The sequence below is a fragment of the Hylaeus anthracinus genome, unplaced genomic scaffold, assembly GCF_026225885.1.
Source record: "Hylaeus anthracinus isolate JK02 unplaced genomic scaffold, UHH_iyHylAnth1.0_haploid 11989, whole genome shotgun sequence".
Lineage (NCBI taxonomy): Eukaryota > Metazoa > Arthropoda > Insecta > Hymenoptera > Colletidae > Hylaeus > Hylaeus anthracinus.
Window position 1 is genome coordinate 15,692,789 of NW_026534337.1, and position 23,676 is coordinate 15,716,464.

The 23,676-nt window shown below is 45.6% G+C and overlaps 1 protein-coding gene across 3 annotated transcripts in view; it reads left to right on the plus strand.

Moving 5' to 3' along the window:
* Positions 1 to 23,676, plus strand: part of LOC128887495 (zeta-sarcoglycan) — a 137,713-nt gene that overhangs the window by 5,070 nt on the left and 108,967 nt on the right. The window lies entirely within an intron of this gene.

Genomic DNA, 23,676 nt, shown 5'->3' on the forward strand with positions numbered 1-23,676 from the left:
GCTCGTATATCCGCCGACGTCCATTCGTATTCCATGGTCCGCTATATCTGGCGTATCAACTGTTTTGTCAGTTTTCGCCGCGGTCCCCGAATGAATAGGACTTCTTCTTAAACTTCTTATGCTTCTTCACCTTCGTTAAAATTATCGGCACCCGGCCGCGATGTTCTCGCAGTAGATATATCGAACAGCCAGTAATGCAAGAATAATAAGTCGGAGTTTTCGTAGACCCGAGGAAATCTATCGTCGCCGTATATTTTTGTATTTTTGGTTATCGTTGCGTTACTTCTGCAATCACCCATGGTACACGATTGCTAGACCCTTAGCTGCTATTACCAAACATCAACATTAGGCAATTCTCTCGACGCAGTCTATTCGAAAAACGACCCACTCGATCGATTCTCTTACTCTTGTACCGAGAAGTTCAACGAGTTTTGTTACTTCTCCGTTACCTCGGGGAGGAGATCAAATTTATCGATGCTTTCGAGCTAAAGCAAGAGTGTCAACAATCGTTTGAATGATTCACTACCCTACCAACACGCTTGCAGCCCCGTTACTGTAAAAGTGTATTTTCAACTACGAAATAAATACAATTCCAACGTTCTACAAAGATTCCGTTAACTGAGTTTATCTGCGAGGAAGTTGGATCTCCATAATTGCTACGTTAATTACATCGGCGCCAAGCTTTCTCAAACACAAACGATGCAAAAGAAGAAACAATTGCGTACCCGTGAAATGTGTATTTCGTAGACTGCGGAGAACATTATTTCCCAGAGAATGAAAAGTTGGGCACGCTCGAACGGGAAAGTTGAACGCGTTCGATTCGCATAGAGACAGTGTAAGGTGTACTCAAGTTGGATCGAGCTACTGCGATTTCGGAGGCGTTGATGTATGAGAACCTATTTATTTGGATCCAGGTCGAACGAAAGACCCGTCCTGTCTTCCGTACAACACTGCTTAAGTGGCGGAGGTACACGAAGTTCGGGGTTGACACGGAGACCGGGGGACAAGGGTACTGAATTAGTGCCACTCGAGTACAACTCGACGAGATTGATGATTGCCAGTCTCACCCCGTACCCCTCTTCTCACAGTTCCCGAAGGAAATCGACACTCCGCGCAGATCGGACGTCGTGACGTTATTGAACCTTTCGCTGAATTACAATTGGCCATGTAATGGATGTCGATCAGACGAAACGGTACTTCGGATACGGTATTCTCTTCATCGGGGATCAGTGACAAAACGGTTTTAAATTTTTATCCTTCTAACGCGTCGAATAATATTGCCGCGAGGACGTCGCGCCCATGAAACTGCCATACTTTATACGACAATGTCAGAGACGCTGGAATAAAAGAGTACCACGATCCTCCCTGTTTATGCAAGAATGCGCGAAATTAACGCATTCCGCGAATACATTGCGTCGCCGTCCAACTGGAATATCGATGTCTTCGGTTAATGGACCATCGTGGAAAATGCTCCCCCAAGGCTGGCTCGTTCGACCGAACCGGGCGAGTTTATTTTACCTTTCCATCCATGAGACCAGCCTGAAGAAAGTAGGTTTTTCAAGTAAAGTTGCAACTTCTTCAAGGACGGAAGAGCAGTCTCGGAATGGAATTCTTCGGCTGCCGAGAATACGCGAAACCCATACTCGGACGCCAAGGATCTAGCCGGTCGAATGAGTTGGCTTTGACCCCCACCATCTTCACCTCGAAGCAAATTGAAAATGGGAATTGGTCCTTTGAAGTTGGAGCAACGACCCGTCCATAATCTTCTTAATAACTTTCCCTCTCCCAAGGATCATCTTGATTCCACTCTGGTCTATCTCTTTCCCGGAGATTGCTCGCTACATGCTTTCTTAGGTACGTACGTTGCTAACGGAGGGTAGTATGTTCCTCGAAATATACCAACCAGAGCCGTGGACCACGGCCACAAAAATAGTGATTCGATTTCCCGAATACAGCGAGGATTTTCGTATCATGCGGCTGGATGTGTTAATCTTTCAAAGAACCATCACAGATATCGTTTCGAAACGTTTATTTGCACATTTGATTCATTCTGCGAGGCAAAAAGCGAGATGCGGGGAATAAATATCATCTGTCAGGAATGAAACATCGAATGTTTAAAAGAGAAATACTGAAATAAGAATTGATTGTCAAGTCTGACGGACTTGCAAAATTGCGTAACGTGTCGTTGGGCGTTCCATTTACCAAGTACTAGAACGTTAGAGCTAGTATTAGTTTGGAAAAGAAAAATGGTAGCGGCAGGTGTCTGTTACCTCTCGCGATTAGATTATTAAGTTTTCTCGGAACACCATATTTTGCGCATAACGAGTTCTCGTACTTGATGTGCCGTGCTGCTGTAGAAGACTGTTGGCTGAAGATCGTCCATTCCCTATCACAGTTCTAAATCTGTCAAATGAATTTTTGTTTCCATGCAGGGCGAAACGGCTTTTGTGTGTGTGTGTGTTTTTTTTTAAATTGACATGGTGACATACGCAATGCAGAAAATATGTATTATATTATATGTATTACGACATTGTGATACAATGGACTTGCATACCACGTCATCGTTTCGTCACAAACACAGACAGTAATATTCTGATATTAACGGAAAGTAGGGCTTGATATTGCCTATCTGTTTAATTAAAAGGTTGCATAAATATCAAAGGCCAATACGGGGCCCCTTCGCATTCATTGAGCCGGAGGCCAACGTTAAGCGCGACAAACGCTTCAAAGTGATTTATTAATGGTTGTAACGTATGTACCGACTATGCGCGGGGTTCACGACCCCCGGCCCGTCGCGCGTTCCTAAGCGCACCCGGTACACTCGAAGGAAGTATTTTTTAACGAGCGCAACATTTTCTTTTTACCGCTTCGCTAACGACTCCCTACCACCAGAGTGAAATTAAAAACGATTTTGCCTAAGAAACATTTTTTTTCTCCGCTGACTCGATAGACGAAAGCGTACGCCTAACATAGAGAAGAAATAACGGCGAAGAAATAATCCAATTCTCGAATGCTCTCGGTCGTTTCCACCTATTTGCGCGAAACCTTTGACAAACTTTCTCGGGGAATCGCGGAGTGATCTTTATCCGTTCCGAATCTCTGGTGCGAAATTAAACGTTCTAATGGCTTAGATTACGATTCCATGAGGATCTCGCGTTTTTCTACCCACCGTCCATATTTTATTCGATCAGACGTCAGACCAGAAGCACCGTCGCGTCTCCACGGAGTTTCTCGCTCCGAGACCTCTGGTCGATTCTTTTTCCTTCTGGCTCCATCGCGAAAAACTCGGCCGAGTGGAGCTGGCGCATGCACGTCTCTCCTCTCTTTCTCGATGCTGCGACAATAATAAAGTATCCAGGCGAAGCGAAGCCTGGAAAATGGGCATCGTAAACTGAATTCATCGCTCGGCATGGTTGCGCACACGGATTTGTCGTTAACATAGCAGCCTATTAGAACTTACGGCTTCCTTTTCTTTACGTTTACACGCACGTCGAATTTCGCGTACGCGCTCTCAAACGCGCCGTGTACCGCGACACTTGGCTCGCCATCGATATCTGCATTTTTATAGCAAACTATGTGTTTTGTATCAATTTGATGCGCAATTGCGGGTAAACGGTCTATTTTTATGTTAATTTAATCGGGAGGAACCAGAATATTTTCGTCCAATTTTCCGAGGTATCGATAATCTCATTACATTGTTTCGCCAAGGGCGCGTTCGCTTTTCTATTGGATCGATAACGACAATGAAAATTAGTTTTCACCCAAAGTTCTGAAACAAAAATATTTGTAACGCGCGATCCAGGAGCAGCAAAGTCAGGGTAGGTAGTAAATTTCGTACCGTCATTTTCATACCTTCATCATCGAAGTAAGTAGAAATTTACATGTAGCTTATCAGGATACAAATGCATCTGTGCTTCTGTTATTTCAGTATCTTTAATCTTCATCCTCGCGAGCTTGAAGATTCATTACCAAAGACAGACGGTACTTTCAGCAATTTGCGTGTATGCACTGGCAAGCTTCTCAAAATATATCATTATACCGTGCATACCTAAGCACATCGGGAAGCGACATCAGGCGCGTAGCAAAGGGGAAAGGAAGAACGACAGGGAACATCTGCCGCTCTATATCGTGGTTAGGCAGGTACGAGCGAATCGTTAATTTCATTTAGCGCGAACCAGGAATTCGATTTGCGTCGAGCCTGACAATCGAAATGATCGTCGACACCTCGACATTGGCTTTCATCGAACCGTTTCTGCTATACATTCCGCGTTGTCTGAGGGCCTCGCATTTCCGATATTCGTAAAACGTTCTGGAGTGCCGATGACACAAGAGTTCGCCGCGTTACGCTTCGAAGCAGTACACACGCTGATGATTAAACATATCAATCGGTGAAACAACGCCTTCACGAATCGTTACCAACGACATTTAAAGTTATCGCGGTTCCTTCAACCCGTGATTTTAAACGTGTCTAAACCGCAACTTACCGAAAGAAAAAGCTGGTGCGACGAGTAGCTATTTGCACGTAATGATTCTTCGGTTGTATCCGCTTCGGTCAGCCGTAGAGAGAAAGAGGCGTGTCGATCGACGTCGTGCTTGACCCCGGAAGACAGGTCGTTAATTTTTTACACGCCTCGGCAACGAGCCTGCATTGCAAGCCGCCGGCCGTCTTTCACGCGCCGTGAACCGAAGCGGTTAAAGATGCACATGCAAAGTTCTGCGTGGCGTGGCTGGTAACCGCGTAGAGAATTTTGCGCGAAACCTTATCCGATATCGTACCGCTGCGAGTTTGCTCGATCGTGTGGCGTACATCAATCGGCAATTCGAAACGTGGTTGAAAGGAAATCCAATCGCGTCGTGATTAGTTCCACTCATGAAGTTGTATCGATGACCTCACGATCTCAAACTCGAGCCAACAAAACTCAGGATGACCGCGATGCGAAACCAAATATAGCTGTAAAACCTTGACCGAATGAATACCGACATCGGTTCGATTCCTCATTTCCCTCGATTCGCGATTCCAATTTCGCAGGGGTCACTTCGTACTCTTTTCCACGATCGCATTTTCGCTTGCGTGGGCTCGTTCGTTTCCGTGTTCCTTTAAGGGGCATATACACCCAGAAGCCCTGAAAATTAATCGATGTTCGTAATTTTATTCGTATTTTTTGCAGCAGATTGACTGTTAGCATAGAAAGAAAGAAAAATCGGTTTCTTGGCCCACCCTTCCAGGTGTACATTCCCCCTTAAGTGGAAGTTAAGTCGACGGTGTAGTGCGGCTGCAATTCGGCCGCGTATCCCGCTAACAGAAACGCTACTCCGATCTCGAGTAGAAGGGGAGAGGGCTCGACAGCGAGTAGTTAAGTACCAGCGAAGGGTAGTCAGGTTTAAGCGCCACCTGTGCTTGTCAATTAAGTTTACGCGTCTCTCGGTCCAACGTTCTGCAGCATGCCAGCCAGCTCCCACCATCACCCTTAGTTATTCTCGCTCTCGACGCTCGAGCAGTTCCGTCTCGCTCCCTTGTTTCTCTCGTTCGCCCTTGCTCGCTTCTGTTGCCCTTTCTTCCAACCCGTTACTCTTTTCGGGACCGATCCTGGAGTACTTGCAGCTCGACTGCCAGCTTAAATTTGCCGTCTCATCTGCTTTCAAAAATTATTTTCCTAATCGATCACTATATGACAGAGTTCGATTTCTCTCGATGAAGACTCTTGACCGCCAAGCAATGCCAAGCATCCTTAACTTTCATCTTGCTATTGTGCCGTTCTTTCGTTTTTCCGTCCCTGGGTTATCGCGATCACGAACGACGCGTTACGAATTATTTCCTCGCAAACGTAAAAATGCTCTCGCGTATTGCCAGCAGGAGCAGAGTGCGCGCAACGCCGCGGACACGGTTACTTTCCGCTCGAAGCGCTTCGCAGCTTTTACGTGCGTGCCTAATGAACGCGACGCGAACGTAAAGCCGTGTAATAACGCGCCAGGACCCCTGGATTAATATAAAGAGAGGGGAATGGAGTAATCTCGTGTGCTTCGCGAACGAACCGTTGGTATTTCTCTTCGTGGAATGCGGTTCCAACCCTACCGAATAACGATAAAAAAAGAAAGGGACTCTCTGCTTTGGCTTGAAATTCGAATCTCGTATCGGAATATGATTGACAAAACCTCCTGCGCTGAAATATAATACCCGAATCGACGTACCTACAACGTGAACTGCTTGTTCCTGAGAAAAACCGTTATTCGCAACCAACGGAATGGACATTTTCGACCAGGTCGTTTTTCGTCCTTTTTTTGGACACGATTCTACGAATACCTTACGCGTCACAAGGGCTGTTAACCGTGGTGATTCCGCCCTTTTCTGTGGGTAGTTACTACTCCGGTGTCTGTTTAGGAGCGCTTCGCGTGATTGTAAAACCTGCCATTTCCGAGAGTCGGATCGAGCCAAATCGGAAGGTACGAGTCTTTTACGATGCAAGGAATCTTGTGTATCACCGACGTGTGTCCGTGAGTAACTACAGGATGTGGTTACGCGTCGTTTCGCAGCTCGCGAATGCCTTGTTATTTTTCGTCGCGTGGCACGCACGAGAAATACGATCTAGCCGCCACCGAATGCCATTTCTCGTCAACAGGATTTTTGAGTTACTTCAACGAGGGATTGGACGTCGCGTAGGACATCGTAGCTAACATTCGTTTTTGCGAGTACCATCGATTCTTGGGTATTATAACGTAAATTTTTTCGAGATCTAACCTCCGTCCACTGAGAGAACAGTGTGGGAAATACAATTTTTTACTCGTGTAAAAAAAGAAACAAGCCGTTTCTGCCATACGCGTGTTCCGATGACACTAGCTCCTGTAAAGGAAAACCCCCTAACCCTTGATTAGCACTTAAAAGTGAAAACAAAAGCGTGGTCATATTCGTTCAGCCACCGAAATAGCATCGAAGCAGCGAGTACCTCGTCGGGGAAAAAAAGGAAGGCTGTGGTTGATTGTAAAGCGCGGCATTTCCGCGAGTCGTATGATACACATAACGCTGTGCGTATTGTAGTAGGTACATAATGGCCACGAGGCCCGCGCGCAATGTTAGTTTCACGAACGCGGGACGGGCCGACTGCGTTGCTCGCATATCCGAAAAATCGGTGTTTGTTATTGCCGAGGGTGCATGTATACACGGTCTTATCCGGCAGCGTGTGGTCCGCCTCGATATCCGGAAAAATGCACTCACAGATATTGCGCCGACACGAAAGTAGTGTTCGGCCATCCGTGGCTACTCCTCCATGGCTGAGTGCACCGAATTGTTATTGGCGAACAATCGATTTCTGATTCCAGCAGCCGTCGAAAGTCTCCTCCGAGGACGGTTCCCCTCGTCTTTGTCTCCCCGTGCCGGCTAGCCGTCTTCCTCCATTCTTCTGTATCGTTTTCCTTTCCTTTATCCTGCTTGTTAATTTTGCCACGATACCCCCATTTCCACGTCTTTACATTCGATGGATCGATACGACGCGATTAGTTACACAATTAACGATTCACGATGTTTTTGGCTGATGGATATTATACAGCCCTTACCGATCATCAACATCGGAAATAAATATTTCGTCCCACGCTGGACTCAACAGTTCTGGAATGAACTTCTTGTAGTTGGTGGATTGCGCGCAACGAAGCCCCTGTGGAGTTAGTAGGATTGAAAATAATTACGAACAAATAATTAATTAATTAACGGGGTTTAGTGCTTTCAATTAGTGCTGTCCTGAATTCGTCGCGAAAAGGAGAAACTTTCGATCAGACGGTAAACAGCGTTGAACGTCGGCACGTATTCTACAGCAATGTCATGCATGTCAGGTGACGTGCTCTATCGACTCGAATCACCCTCAATTATTAATGTTATTAACGTCAATTAAATGTTATCGTTCGGAGCAAAGGTACACGAATCATTATACTAATGAAGTTTAAGCGGTGGGAGCAGAATCTATTGTAATATTGGTCTCGTGTTCCTAGATGGGGAACGAGGCGTCTCGAAAATCGAATAATTTCGAGTCCCGGCACAGACGAACTGGCAGATCTCGAAAGATGCGATTTTCCTAGCGTTTAATTAAATCACGTATAAACAACCTAACTTATCTACCCAGTGCCGGCGGGAAATCGGGACCGCTAGCTCAAGCAACAAACTCTTTCTGCCTCGCTCTCTTTTTTCTCGCGTTCGCTATTTTCTGCTTCTTCTTTGTCTTTCGTTTCACTCCGAATTCACGAAACCAGCAGACATTGCTTTCCCTCTGATTGCGATCCACACGCTGGATCGTTGAAATTGCACGTAATTTTACATAAGTATGCGGACAAACAAAATCTAGAGAAACACGTAGTCCGTGCATCTTTTTCGTTGTACGCGTGCTCGTCGTTGAGCACAAAGAAGAAGAAGGATAGGGATGAAAGAGACGCGTTCTCCGGCGGGCGTAAAAAATATCACCGGCGGTACTCCCGTGTTCCTATATCCAGCGCTTTAGGTACGATCAGCATCAAACTCGATTTCGGCTGGATATAAATCTCGGAGGCCTCGACAAGGTGTATCGTGCTTTTCCAGAAGGTTATAGGGAGTCTTCGTGCCGGTTACACGGTGGTGGTTGTGGCGTCGAAACGACACGAGGCACGGCGAGACGAGGCACGGCGAAACGACGAGGAATGGGGGACAGGGGTTGGGAACCGAGAGCACGAATATAGATGGCAGGTACGTGTTGTCCTGGCCAACCAACCCCCGAGCTGCACTCGACTGATTTACTACCCCCGTCTTTGGCTCCGGGGGTATCGGATTCGTCCAAGGTCCGGTCGAGGGTGCCAATCGAAAGTTGTATTAAAACGACGATGGTTCGCACGATACGCGTGCCCATGGAAATCCCTCTTCCGCTGTCACTTGTCGAGCTCCCATAACGGAGCCCGAGGAAAGAAGTTTTTCACGAGGGCAACTTTTTTCTGGTTACGACGACGATACGTCGTCGCTGCGATCTCCTTACCTCCGGTTTTATTGCGGGAAAACGGATATGTCAAACGGCCCGGGGACGATTCGCGGGAAACCAAGAACGAAAACCTTTACGATTCCATATAGCTCTCGACGCACGGTGATGAAAAGCTCCTCGGACGGAGGGTAATTTACGGTGGATAAGAAAGGTACTCGCACATCCACTTTTTTTGTAATAACGTTGCATTCCCGATCGCAAGTTCGATATCGTTCTTGCGTCAACCTAAGAAGTTCTATTTCGAAACTGATTAAAATTTATTGGGTCCCGGTTATATTTATCGTAATCGAATGTACATGTACTATTCTAATTTTAATAAATTTCAATGTCGTCACTTACTTGAATCAACACCTGACCGTGATTGAATATAGATCTAAATTTAGACGAAGAGACATTATGCAATCAGAGGAAGTACCGATCGGTTGATGAAAGTAATTGTTACTTCGCTGAATTACTTGAGAAGTAACTCGCCGTGAGAGCAAGTATAAATAGGTTGAAATAATTCGCAGGTCGTTCTTTCTAGCTTGTAGGAGTGGAGAAATATTCGCGTTGGTATAAGAGATCTCGCTACGATATATCGCTTACGTGCTCCGAAATAGAAGCGAAAGAATATTTTCGCGTAGAAAGATGTGAATACCGGAGGTTCTGCTTTCAAGCGGTAGATAATTAAATCGTTTAGGAGAACGGTGGCCTCCGTGGCCAATAAGCAAACGCTCGTTGCGTCTTCTCTTCTCCGAAAATAGACAATGCGAATGGTGAAGTGAGAGAAAGAGGTGCAACCTCGTCGTTAAAAATTCGCGGCCAAGACGAGACGAATGGCGGCGATACTTATCGCTGGATGTACAGGCCGCTACTAACAACCGCCGCAAAAACCTGCAATCTGAGGTGGAAGACAAATCGTTCCTCGTTGCACCGCGATCTTCTGTGTAACTTGACGTAACCGCCATTTGTTCGGAGCTACGGTTTTACGTTTCACAGGCCGAAAGAATTCACACCACTCTTATCGTCTCCCGTGTCGACGCGACCACGATGAATCCGCAACCACGAGGAAGGCAAAAGATATGGCGGATAAAACTGCGATTCTCGTATAATAAAAATAAGGTGACCGTAGAGGGTTACCTTAGACTTCCGAGACGTATTCTACGAAAGGTTTTACTATGAGTAGCTACAGAGTGACCGAAGACACGAAAGTCAAGATCTTATTGAATTTTTCGAGCAAAAACGAGGCGATGGCATAATGTTGAAATCATGTTGAAATAAATCTAAATATTGCACAAGCTACATAAATAAACCGCGAGAAGGGATCGAGGAAGGAGTCCACCGTTGCGACGAGATATCGCCTCGAGATGGCTTCTGCCAGGGAAGCCAGATTAGGATTCGGATGCAGTCGTGACCTTACTCCCGCGGGATACATCCTCCATGGTATAGGCCAGTGGAAAGGTTCCGCGGGTAAGGTCAGACGTATTCTAAAATTTCCTCGACCCAGAAGGAAACGTTCGTACCGATTGACCTTTCGACCACGATCCTAAATAAATCTTGATTTATCCACGATCGATCAGGGGGGGTTGAAAACCGATGGAAGCGTGAGCGATGGAATTCTGGATTCGTCGCGAAACAGCGAAATTTGATATACGATTGATACGCTAAAAACTCGATCAATTTTCCGTCGTTTAAGCATCGTCGTAATTGAAAATTCCTACGTGCACGCGAATCGAACGGTCGAAACAGGTCAATGTTTTTCATTAATGTTACCCGAACAGCAGCGCGCACCGATTTCGATATTCATGAGATCTAATGTTAAACTAGATTCTTCTTTGCCCACTGTTCCTCCCTCGGTAATCATCCAGACAAGTTCTAGAGACGGATTGTCTCGAGAGACAAAAGTCAACACCTATCCGTAGCCATAGCGTATGCGTAAACGGACGAATGGGAAGTGCGACCTCGCGAAATTGTGGAAATAATAATAATAGTAGAGATTATACGACGGTCGCAATAAATGAACGACCGTTTTCCTTCTGGCAGGAAGTTCGTACGAATAATCGCGAATTTGAGGTCGTAAGAACGCGAAGGAAAGTAATATGTTGAAACCCGTAAAAGTGGCAGAGAAGCAGTAAAAGCAATGTGGTCGGTGACACGGTCTGACACTCTTAGGAAACGGGTTCTACTTTAAGACGGAATGATATCGACGTTATGGTTAATAATCAAAAGGAAGGAGTACGAATCGTAACGAAATAACTGGATAATTTTACCAATGATGAAAAACTTCGTGTTATTTAAGGAAGTACATCGAACAAAGAAGTTGAAATTTCGATGAAACCGTCTCGTTACTGGAACTCTTATTGAGATTCGTCGTAGCTTCGTGCATATTGCACTTATCGAGAGGATAGGGTTTGCAAAACAGAAGCGGGAGCAGAAAGTAACGCGACGCGAAAGTGGACGCAAATTTGCTAGGGCAGGTCTAGGTTAGACCGAAGAACCGCGAGCCGCGAGTTTGCTGGCGGTGCGCCTCTGAGAGGCGACGAGGGTCGCCGAGCACGGTGTCAAAGCAAGCTTAGAAGAAGGATGCCCGTTGGTAAACTCTTTGGGAGGACGCGCGTGTCAAAAGTCCGGTCACGTTCTCGGATCCCAGGCTGGGACACGAGTGTACGTTAACCTTTGCTTTTTTTTCTCTCTACGGACCCTTTCAAAGTACCTCGTGGCCCTCTTCGTGTTAGCCCTCGTCGTAGCTGCATCCCAGATGCCGCTGAAAGAGAAGGACGCGTCGGAGTTGCTCCGACTACGCTTCTCTCTCCGGATTTCCTCAACAACTTTGCGATACGTTAAGTTCCAGTTTCGTCCGAGACACTCCCCGGTACAGTTTGCAATGGAAGGAAAGTTTCCGTTGATGAAAAAACCTAGGCCTGTCTAAGTAAAATGGAATCACGTATCGCGCTTTCCCTTATTTTCGGTTCCGGCTGTATCAGATCAGCTCCCTAAGTCCTTGCGCGTTTTCGAGGGGGACGAGCTGTTCATTATGAAAGCAGCTTCATCTATCTTCGTCCCTTGGTGTAAAAGGTTTTACATTCCCGGATGCCTAACGCGTTATGTTTTTCGAGTGGCAGGTGAATGCATGTAGTCGAAAACGTGAAATTTTATATTTTCATTAAAATGGACAAATTTTGTACTACGCCTGAAAAATGGTGAAAAAATGTTAAAAATCACGTCATATGAATATACATTGATAAAATGAAACTTGAAAAATAAAATGAAAAAGCTTTTATTCGGCAATGCGCGGAGGCCGGGTCAGGTACGCGCGTACGCAAATTGCGCGAGCGAGACCGACAATGAGTTTATTGACTAGCTGCACACTTACTTAATTTATTAACGGTAATTCGAATAGTTCGGACCGCAGTTTTCGTGCTAGTTGTTTTAATAACTTTATTTCTTTCTCTTTAAACTATGATCCGCGAGTGGTTTCGTTGAACTTTGTGAAGTTCGACAGCGTACCGTATGCTGTTGTTGTTTATTTGTCGAAATTTAAAGGAATACAAGTTGAACAAACTTTTTGACGACAAAAGCAGACGCAAAATTAGTATTCGGAATGGATTCATTCGTTGGGTGAGAGAAATAACGTTTCAGTCGGAACGAAGCGGTGCTAATTCAGAAATCCGGAAAATAGACGTCGGCGTAAAGCCAGCCGGGAAAAGTCGAACGGTTTTTGGGGGAAAACAAGGCCGGACTGCTTGTTCGAGCGGTTATTTAGTGACGCTGGTCGGGCACGTTATTTGAACGGACACCCTCGGTTTGTTTAGCATTTTACAACTGACGGCTCCGCTGCTCGCCGCAAATGTATACGTTAGCGCAGCAAATTTTGCAATCGTTTCTCCAGCTGACCTCATTTACAAAACCTGCGATTGCGGTTAACGGAGCATTAACAAAACGTCGGATCGATAATTAGTCGCTTCTGGTTCCTCGAATGATCGCGTAACTTCTCTTTCCGTCATTGCAACGTAACATTTTCGAAAGACACGCGCGGCGCTTGGGTTTGTGTCGATTATCAAATAACTCGCATACTACTGTCGCGACGCTCTATTCAAATTAACTACATCGAATAAGCGAAATTCGCACGAATTTCAGCGGAACAAATGTACCCGTTTGACGTTAGTTTTTAAACGTAAAGGTCGTTGAAATGAGCTATTCAGTTAGTTACTATTAGGTATTATGTATCGCAATTAATTTGGTAGATTGCTGTACCCAATTAAATATAATCACGACACGGTTGTTTAATGTTTGTTGCTAATCCACTCAGTCCATTGAAAATTACGTCCATTCGGCTTAACCATTTCGTTAATGGAATCGTTGATGGTATTAGAATAATTTTGTGGCTAGTTAAACTAGCGTCATCGAGATATTGCGTCGACTATTGCATGGGTACGGGAAAGCTATTACGTCAGGCATGTCGGATAAACGAGTCGCGGGTCGAATGCGGCCCTATCTATTAAATTTCACGACCCTTTCAACTTTTAACTCGATTTATATTTTTATTGTGCGTAGTTTCATCACTCGCATACTATTGCCGCGTGTATCGTATTGTATTGTATCTACTGCAGTTTCTATTTGCGTGGACAGCTTTTTTTTTTTTAGCGAAAACAAACCAGTCGATAGATTAAAATTTGAAAACTGCGAGGCGTTATTGTAAGCGGTCGAATTTTCTGCAGTAGTTCTTGCTCTCGTCGTTCTATTGAATTAAGAACGACACAAAAATTGGCATTTGTTTCTCCCTTCTAAACTCAGGAAATGCACTTAACGAAATCGGAAAGCGCGCTTTCAACTTCCGGGTCCCCCTTTCTTTACTTTGCACCGTTTTCTTTCCAACGCTTTCCTGATAACCGAACCAACAATTCACCGATTCAATTTCGAGGAGCTAACGCATCGCGGAGCTTCCATAGAATGCATTTAATAGAAAAAGTGGATTTATCGTTCAAACAAACCAGGCGAGCAGTTCCGTAGCCTCTCCCTCGAGGAGGAAATAGTTTACTCATCTCCATATCGCTTTGATGCGAATAAATCTTGGTATCTCGTCGAAACTTCTGGACACGAGGAAGACGTTCGGGACGCACGACATACGGAAATCGAACCGAGCTACTACGAGCCAAGACATGTTCGTAATTCCCTTGGTCGCTGGCGCAAGAGCGTTCGGTTCATTTGAAATCTTCCGGTCGAGCGATTCGAAAACTCGAACGGCCGTGGTAACGGTAGAATCGAATCGTATTACCCTTCCGATCGAAGGCATCCGCGTAACGTCATTACCGCTAGCTAGAATCTCGTTCAACAATACCGTCGCGTTACGCTATTCGGAATCGGGGACCATAAACGTTTCCCTTTATCGTGGTAAACAACGCGCAACATCTGTCAGTTTGCGGAAAAGCGGGCCTATTTTCTTCGGATGCCGCGGTCGCCGTGTTACGAGATTTCCGTTTTTCGACCGAAAAGAGAATAGCGTGCGTGCACGGAGGGGAACAGGGTTCCTGTCGATTCCATCAAAGGGTAAAGGGAGTCGCGCCTACTCTTTCCAAACGGGAACGGTTACGTCCATCGGGAAAATTTGACCGGAAACTCGGTGGTCCGGTGCGATTGAGGAGGAACGGGGACACGCGGAAAAGCCCGAAGAGGGGTGGCGGCAAGAGAACGAACGAAACCAACCGAACGAGAGCAGAGAGAAATAGAGAGAGAGAGAGAGAGAGAGAGAGAGAGAGAGAGAGAGAGAGAGAGAGAGAGAGAGAGAGAGAGAACGGAAGGGCAGGATGGAACGGGGGTCGAAAACGAAAAAAAAAAGATATCGCCTCGCGGTGGACGAAGAGATTGGCATTCACGGTTAGTGAAGCTTCGCTGGCCGCGAATGGAGAACGAGGTTTTCGGCTGGGATGCGGCAGGGAGGGAGGGTGCACCTATCGGGCACGGTCGGTCAATTTAAACGGAAAATACAAAAAGTAAATTAGCCGGACAGAACGAGCGTTCGGCGGTTTGGCCGGCGCACTCCGGCTAGCCGAATGCGAGCTGCGCGTCACGTGTGTCGGATCGTGCGGTGTCTGCGGTTCGCGGATTTTACGGACACCCGGTATATTATTACAATAGGACGCAGCACCGCCACGGAAACACGCCGCGACGCAACGCGTGCGTGTGCGAATCGAAACGCCATATGTCCCCGCGCGGCGACGCGTCATTATGCGCGGTAAAACGTATCCGGCTACTCGATATTAGCGCCGTTGAAAAAATAAAAAAAAAAACAAGGAAAAATATGGAACGTTCGCGGTATCGGCCTTGACTTTCGCTCTTGTGTTTTATAATACTTTTACGCGGAAAACACGCCCAGTATGGAGATCGATGTGCTCCGATGAATTTATGCATATACAAAAAGTTGACGCTGTAGCGTTGCAACAGGGAAACGAGTTTTTTCCCCTGATACGATTCTCTCTCTCTCTCTCTCTCTCTCTCTCTCTCTCTCTCTCTCTCTCTCTCTCTCTCTCTCTCTCTCGCCGCCACGGGGTGTATCGACATTCCATGTATCGTTAGTAATTTTTATTATGAAAATCGTGTCCGGTTCGACCGATATCCTGGATAAAGGAATCCTTTTCGAGGAGAGAGGCTAGAATCGGGGTGCTTTGACACACTGGATATCGTACCGTTTTAACGTCAACATTTTCAATGGAATCATACCGCTGGGGGCTTTTCGTTCCGTGAGCAGACTTTTTCGTCCATTACTCGTCGCACGGTCAACGAACGAGTTAATAATTCGTCATACCGGTTGAAACCTTCGGCAATGTTTATCCCCCGTTGTCGTCGGTCCGTAAATTTCTATTAAGCACCAACCCCCTGGTGTAACTCGTATTCGCGTTGCTCCTTGAAGCGCGAAGGATTTTATTAAGAGGCCGCCAGACATTAAACATACCTCTAGTTTCCCCTTTCTTTCTTTGTTCCTCGAGCGCATTTTGTTCTCCGTAGGAAAAATTCCTTCGCTCCTCTTCTCTTTCGCGTTGAATTTCGCGCTACTTTCATTCGTCTTAACCAGCCGCCATTGTGATCCCGTTGCCCAGCTTCGGTTTCTGTAATTCCCACGACGGATACAAATTTTTCCCCACTTTCCGAACCCGTCCACGGTCTCGCCATCCCCTCTCGACGCTCCCCGTGGCAAAATGTTGCTGGCCTGCGAAAATAAATTACTGCTCGCGATTCGGATGATCTACGCCGGAGTTTTAAGCGAATACCGGAAATTTGTTATTGTTATTATCGTCAATCGGTGAGCGAGCGGCGGTATCGATTCAGCGTTTTCAATATTAAATCCCGCGGTGATATCGGGCCGCACGCAATTCACCCTCCAAACAGTCCTCGGCCTAGGATTATGGTGAACACTTTTTAAACAGGTAACTCTTTTTATCAAAACAAAAAAAAAAAAAATAACTAATATTTCCATCTTCTCGGAGTTTTGACAGGTTTACATTGTATAATTTATTCTTGACGATCGGGTCGAGATTGAGATTCATCGATCAGCGGTAGTTTATTTGGTCCTCTTTCGTGTCTATTTCTTTTTTCATCCATGATGTAAATTACCGATCAATGATTTCATGTATTCTGTAAATCCCTGGGGTCGTAGCGTGTATTTCACGAAGCGTTGCAAAATACGTACCTGCAGTTCTCGTTTGCCGTGGTTGTACGGCGGCCAAGCGTGATTAACAGTTGCTCCCCAGCGCTGTTTCGTCTGTGGTTTGTTCGTTACACGTGCACGATATTTATATTAAAATTCCCGTACTACGAAAGGCAGTCTAAGAAATTGCCAACAAGGGAAAGGTCGGTAGTGGCGGACACCTATGTCGAAGAAATCGACATGGGATGGCAGCTCTACACCTACGAAAACCGTAGGTACAATGTTACCCAAATACGGCCGTAAACTTTTCAGAAAAAAGAGGGTAAAATTTGGGAAATTTTGCTCGTTCCGTACGAGCCCCATCAACAAAAGCGGTTACAGAGTAATGGCAGCGTTAGTTGTGTGGCAACTTTTTTAACCCGAGTTCAAATCCCGCTAAAACTCTTCAACTTTCATAACTTTCAACGTGCTATTTATCGATTATTAGTAAAAGATTTTTAAATACGAACTAGGTGGGACATTGGTTATCTGGAAATAAGGTGGCATATAAAATTAGATGCAGCTATATAAAGTTGACCTTATTTGATCACCGTTTCGATTACTCGAATACGGAAGAGTCAGGAAATAATTCTTTACATGACTTCGGTTTGTAAAATCACACGTTAGTCGTTACAAAATAGATTTCAATGGAATTTTTTTCTTTAATCCGCGCGGAAGTCGATGGAAATGCGACCATATTTCCCGATATGACGTTTACCGTTATTTTATCGGGCAAGGAACTCCGGGTGGGAACACCCTCCTGTTCGATTCGTCTTTTTATTACAAGTAAGGAACAAGCCCCGATAATCAGGAGTGGCGCGGTTAGGGGAAAAGGATAGGTAAGCACTTGGGCGGAGCACTTTTTGAAAATTTATTACGTCGCTCCTTAAGCATTGGTAACCAGGCAGACGCTCCTCGGCGATATCGCTGATTCATCGATATCGTAAATAGAAGTTTAATTAATTCGCCGGTCGGTTAACCCGGCTGACAGGTCGACGGAAAGGAGAGAAGATTGGGATTACGCCTACGGTATAAGGGCTTGCTTTAAGCTGCCGTAATATACCTCGGCCTCTTATGTTCGAAGGCAGGTTATGCGAACCAGCGGGGTCAGCAGATAGAAACTAGTCCGGATACGGTGGATTCCCTGCTGTCTGCGATTACGATATAAGAATCATCGTGTTGCAGCGAAATAACGTTGACCGTGTCAATAAAATCGATAAAACATTCGACGCCGCGAACCTCTCTGACCCCTTTCCGACCGTCGAATTTATCGTCTTGGTCGATTTAACAAAGCCATGAATTAGTACGTTTTTTAGCCAGGCAAGATTTATGAATAGAATTAAAGTTAAATATTGGCGCGTCTATATCCAATCGGCTGCGATACGTACTCGATTATTTCACCTTCCGACATTCGCGCGAAACGTTCAATTATTCAGGCTCGTGGCCAATTATCCGTGCTTCCAGACAATTTTACTCGACGAAATTTGCAGACTAACGGTTGAAAACACAGGCTGCAAGCCAAAGACGTTATCGGTTCGTTATTCGTTGCGCATATATCTTCGGCTTATACTCTGTAGCAACGGATGGAAATGATTGCTAATATTTTATAGGTCTCTGGTGAACTTTGAACCAAATTCGGCCAACTATTGTATATTTGGTCATCGAAATGGGTTCTTCATTATTTCAGTAGATAAGTGGTTTACCGTGAGAGCAGCCTTCCGTCAGTCGTCGTTTAATCGAGAGTCGATAGTGTATCTTCATGGACATCTATCTCTACCCGTTCTGTAGAAGTATAAAATTCCTTTATTTATCATCCAATACTCTTAAGGGGTCCTCCTCGTTTCCGAGATTCGCCCAACCTACGTAGCAGTTTTCAATCCAATCGAATTAAGAGAGTCCACGTTAATAATAAGATAAGTTTCGATAACAACGAAACGAACAAATCATGTCGCGTCTTTTCTTATCGATTAACAGTCGTACGAAAATGATCAGCGTTCAGTTTCCGAAGACTAACTATGCTTCGGAATTAGATTTAATAATAGCTTATTATTTTGAAGTCCTTGTACGCTACAGTTAAACGCGCATTTCTCTTTTGTTCTCAGTTTTCATCTGTATGCGACGAAAACGTATCGTTGCTATTACTGTCCCAACATCGCGTCCTTTGATAACGATAATAATTATCGTAACGAGAGTTACCGGTAACATCGGGCGAATCGACGGCTGAATTTTTTAATCGGTTTCGATAAGTCACGACAAGATTGCTGACAATATCCGCGGCCGTGGATGGGCTACTCCATTCTTTACAATCTCCGAACGTCCTCCTCGAATTTACGGTACGAGTCGACGTCACGCGTAAATCTCTGCAGACGCGGTTCGTGGGAAATTGGAAAAACGAATCCGCGATTGGTGATTCATCCGGGGGAGCGTACATCGATGCATATTTTAATGACGGATGGAAAGGCGCGATCGCTCGTGGCTTCGCGACAAATCAATCCGATCCGTTTTGTATTACTCCGATTTCACATTTTTTGATTCACAGCTGAACATTTTGCTCTTCGTCGATTTTAATTATTTCCACCCTGTACTTGTTTCCTCGAACAATATCGACGAAGTACAGCAACCTATTAATTATTGGGGTGCTCCACGCTTTGTTCCTCGGTTACATTTATACCGTTTACAGAAATAGAATAGATTCAATTGTTTTACTATGCGGTAAATATATTTCAATGAACATAGTGTAACGAAACAAAAATTGCATAAAAATATCGCGTAGGAAAACATATATACTCTGTGGCGAAAAGCAGAATTTATACTATAATTTTGAAAACTCGTGTGAATGGAATCATTTCCAAAGAGAAAAGTTCCGATACATTGTCCATGAAATGAAACTTTTCTGAAAAGGCAAATGCGTACCTTTTTACACGCTTAAATGCATTCAAATGCGCTCGATAATATAAAATACACGTTTCAAAGCAGGTTTGATCCGATCTGAATGTACATATAACAAAAAAAGCTAAGGGAAATTATGTTTCATTACAGCTGTCGCGAAATGTTTTCAGGATCACGCGTCGATTCCGCCGAAATGTTTTAAAAAGGGAGAGCTTGCACTTTTCGATTCAACGGCTGAGATTGATTTTGCCGTGAGCGGGTTGCTAAATCAAACGACACGATTATTAATACCGTGAAAGAACATCGAGGGTTGTTCTTTCGGTTTTAAATGCACAATTACGCGGAAATTGCGCGCGAAATCGTTGCCCATGGAAATTACGTAACGGCGTAACGAGGACGGGCGGGGTGGATAGGGGATGGAAGAGAGAACGTTTCGAGCAGAGAAATGGGAATTAAATTTTCATAGATCGTTATTGCGGCCGACGTTCGTCGCAGATTTCCCCGGGCCCGTTCGTTCGTTTCTTCCATTAACACTTTGTGGTCGACGTAAATCCAACAGAGACTCCCTACTTGTCGGTGGGCTATTTTTTCTACGAATCTCACAATTTATTTAGGGCCTGCTATTAAGCTCACGCCATTCCAGGTTGTTTCGTCGCATAAACGAATCGAAAAAATGTCACTTCTCTCAAAATTGAATATAAAAGGAAGTTCTTTTTACGAGACATTTTTTAATAGCCATCACGACATAGCAGTAACCAAAAGTAAGTAAAAAACGTTGATCGGAACGAAGCATAGAACTATCATAAATGTCATTATTCGATCTCACCATTCGCCCCTAGGTCGGCCAATCGCGAAACGTTAAACTAAAACAAACTGTGCGACGGTCGTCTTCGATCCCGAAAGCGCAGCGCTCAACGGTGCGCCGTCGAAGACGATAAATTCGTTAACATGGTCATTTACATCCAGAGAGCAACGGTAATACTGTGAATCGGCGATCGAGCACATATCCTGGCCACTGTTCTACGCAGGCTTATTGTCAGTGCGGTACGCTCGAGTTAATCGATAACTATGCCAACCGTGTTCAGAGTGCATCTCTAATATTCCTATTGTCTTTGAACAGACGAGACGGCCGGTCGTCGGTGCACGAGGTTTCTATAGGGAGAAAAGACAAGGTCGGAAGTGGGAAGTTGGCATCCAAAGTTGGTTTTGCCTAATTTCACCGTGTCGTTGTATTATGTATGTACATAAGGGAGACGCGGTCTCATTCCCGTGCGGATTTATCTGTGCACATGCTCGTATAATATAATACAACTCGATCAACCCGTCTTGGTCTAAGTTTCTAGCCGCACAGCGTGCTCGTGATTAATCCCAGTTATACGGGAGGAGTCGTGAAATCATCACGAGGCTTCGCCCAAGTTCCGTCCGTATTGGTGGAAGAAGCGATACAGAGACCGACGGTGCAACCGTCACGTTGGTAAACTTCGGAGTTTCGACGAATCCGGTTGACGACATTAGTTACCCGATGTTGCTATTAAGCGTTGCAATAAGCATCCATTTACGTCTAACGGTACACGGACGTCTTAGATCAGAAATTGAATAGCGTTTCGCGCGGAGAAGACGGGATGAGCCGAAACGTATGGCGTATAACGGAATACTTTAGCCGTTGTTCCGAATCGAGAGCAGTCGGATTTGTTTGTAAGAAGCATTGGATCGTCGATGAACGGAACTCGCGACGTACCGGCCGCTGCGAAAGAAGCGAAGTCGGTCGCACGTAACGCGGAACCAAGCGTTAACCGTCGATTGAACGTACAACAAGGAGATATTCGATTAATCGTCGCTCTCGGGGAAGCTTAATCGAGGAGCGCCGGTGAAGGAAAGATCTAAAGTTGGGAACTCGCGTTACGAAAGCGCGGGGCAAACTTGTCGCGCGTAATCTCGAGATTGCAAACCGGAGCGAAGGACGGGATGGTGAAAAAGAAATAGAAGGGAAACCGTGAACGAAGGTGTGAGAGGAAGAAGATGGAACGGCAGCAAGAGTCTATCCGTAGGAACGTGCGACTAAATGAAAGGAATGTAAATCATAAAAAGTTACGAGCTTTTAAATCTCCTACAAGGTGGTGCACGTTCGCTTTAATTACCTTACATCTCTCATTCCTCCCTTGGCCTCCCTTGGTCGTTGGGGGTGGTTCTAGCCTGTGCTCCGTACCTTGCGCTGAACACCGGAGAGAGTCGGACGCTTTCCTTCCTTCCTTTCGGTTCTCTCTCTATCTCTCTCTCTCCCTCCTTCGTCTTCTTCTTCTTCTTCTTCTTCTACCTCTCATTTGCATTCCGCGAAAACGAGTATCTCCTTCTTCCCCGTCGTGCAGACCGCCCCCTATCTCCTTCCTCCGGTCTGCCATCTCTGCCGGAGCCGCTGCTGTCTCGCTCGCAGAAATTTCCTACCGCGAATAGATCACCTTCAGGGCCGCACGCTCTTGGGGATAATTAGCTACGTGGCCGTGGAGCACTCACGTCCTGATATGCGGTATGTACCGTGGAAGAAAAGGAAAAGGAAGAGGTAGAAGAAGCAGGACGCAAACTCGGGAAGAGTAGAGATGTGTGCAGGCCCGGGGAAACGGATGAACGATGCTGGCGAGACGGGTATGCTCTGGAAAAACCATACGTATACGTTCCGGGTGCGTTATTAACGCCACCGTCAAGGGATTCGCTCGCGAAAGCTGTGCCGCGAAGATATGCAATCTTGCTAGGAAGGGTTGCAACCACCGCGCGGAGGATTGCTTTCTAAGTGATCGCGAGATAAGTGAAACACTCGTCTCCGTCACGATGTCTCCCCTATGAAGGAGCTATCTCGGGAACAGGGACCATTCGTCCTACTCCTTTCTCGTTATTTCCTAACCATTTAGCTCGAATGTCGCATCTCGCAAACAGAAGGTGAATTCAATTTCCGTTTGTTGGATGTAACGTTGCTGCGTTTCCAAAAGAATGTCTAATGTGAATTGTTGAAAGTTCGAAGACACCGGTCGGATCGCTACGTTCGAGCACCGGCTGCGTTCATTAACGATGTTTGGCGAGGTCGTTGGAGGACTCGCGTCCAGTAAACTCTCTTCCGCCTCTTGCTCTCCCTGTCGCCGGAATCCTCGGGGACCGGGAGGATACCCTTGTTTATGTTACGAGGGATGTTCGGAAGACTGGTATTGCCTCGGTCTCTAATCGAGTATCTCCGAAATTTCATGATGTTAAGACGCTTACTTGCGAACTCGTCGAGAACTTGGTTCCCCTGTCACAACGTATGGAAAGGGGCGTCACACAAATCGCACCGAAACTCGCCGCGAATTATTTTTCGCCCCGTCTCTGTTTACGAGTATTAAACAAGGGAAAATCGCGGTGAAAAATCTCGCACAATATTTCTGGACGTCCGACGCAATGCGTGCGAGCTTGCATTCGCATGTGCTGTTCAACCGGAGGAGCAGGGTAGACGCGTGTAATACATGTAATATATAAAGCGTTGTAATACGTTACGGAAAGGGTGGAGCGAACGTCGAGCTGGATGGGACATACGTCATGAAGTGACAGGCGGAACAAATGGAATCTGAACCAGCAATCCTCCGGTGTAAACTGCTTATGTATTGAAATCTGCTGGGCGTCGCGTACGGATGATCTAATAACACTGTAAGTATCGAACGGTATCGTTGCTCCGTTAAATTTCATTAATTTCACGGGTTCCTTGTATTGAAAAATAATGCGTTGAACGCTTTGATATTTATCGTACTTTTCCAAATAGAATCCTTGTCCTTCGAGCGATGCGAGCTGTTTCTAGTCAACGGAATGGTCTACGATCTTCCAACTGCCGTCAAGAGATACTTGGTACGCAAATATGATACAACCCAGCGATATCGAACCGGATATATCTTTCGTTCGCATAGGAAAGGTTGAAGAAATGTTTAATCGCGTTTTTATTGCTCTTCTATTCGAGTCGAGTCGAGCGATGGGTTATGCGATTGTTGAAAATGCAGTCAGAGCATAGATGTTATAGACGCAAAAAGCGAAATCAAAGTCGTACCACGGCTGAAAGTGACCCCGTTCTTCGATCTTTTTCGAATGTAGGTTATCCGAGGCTTCGGAGACGAGACCTATCCTCGA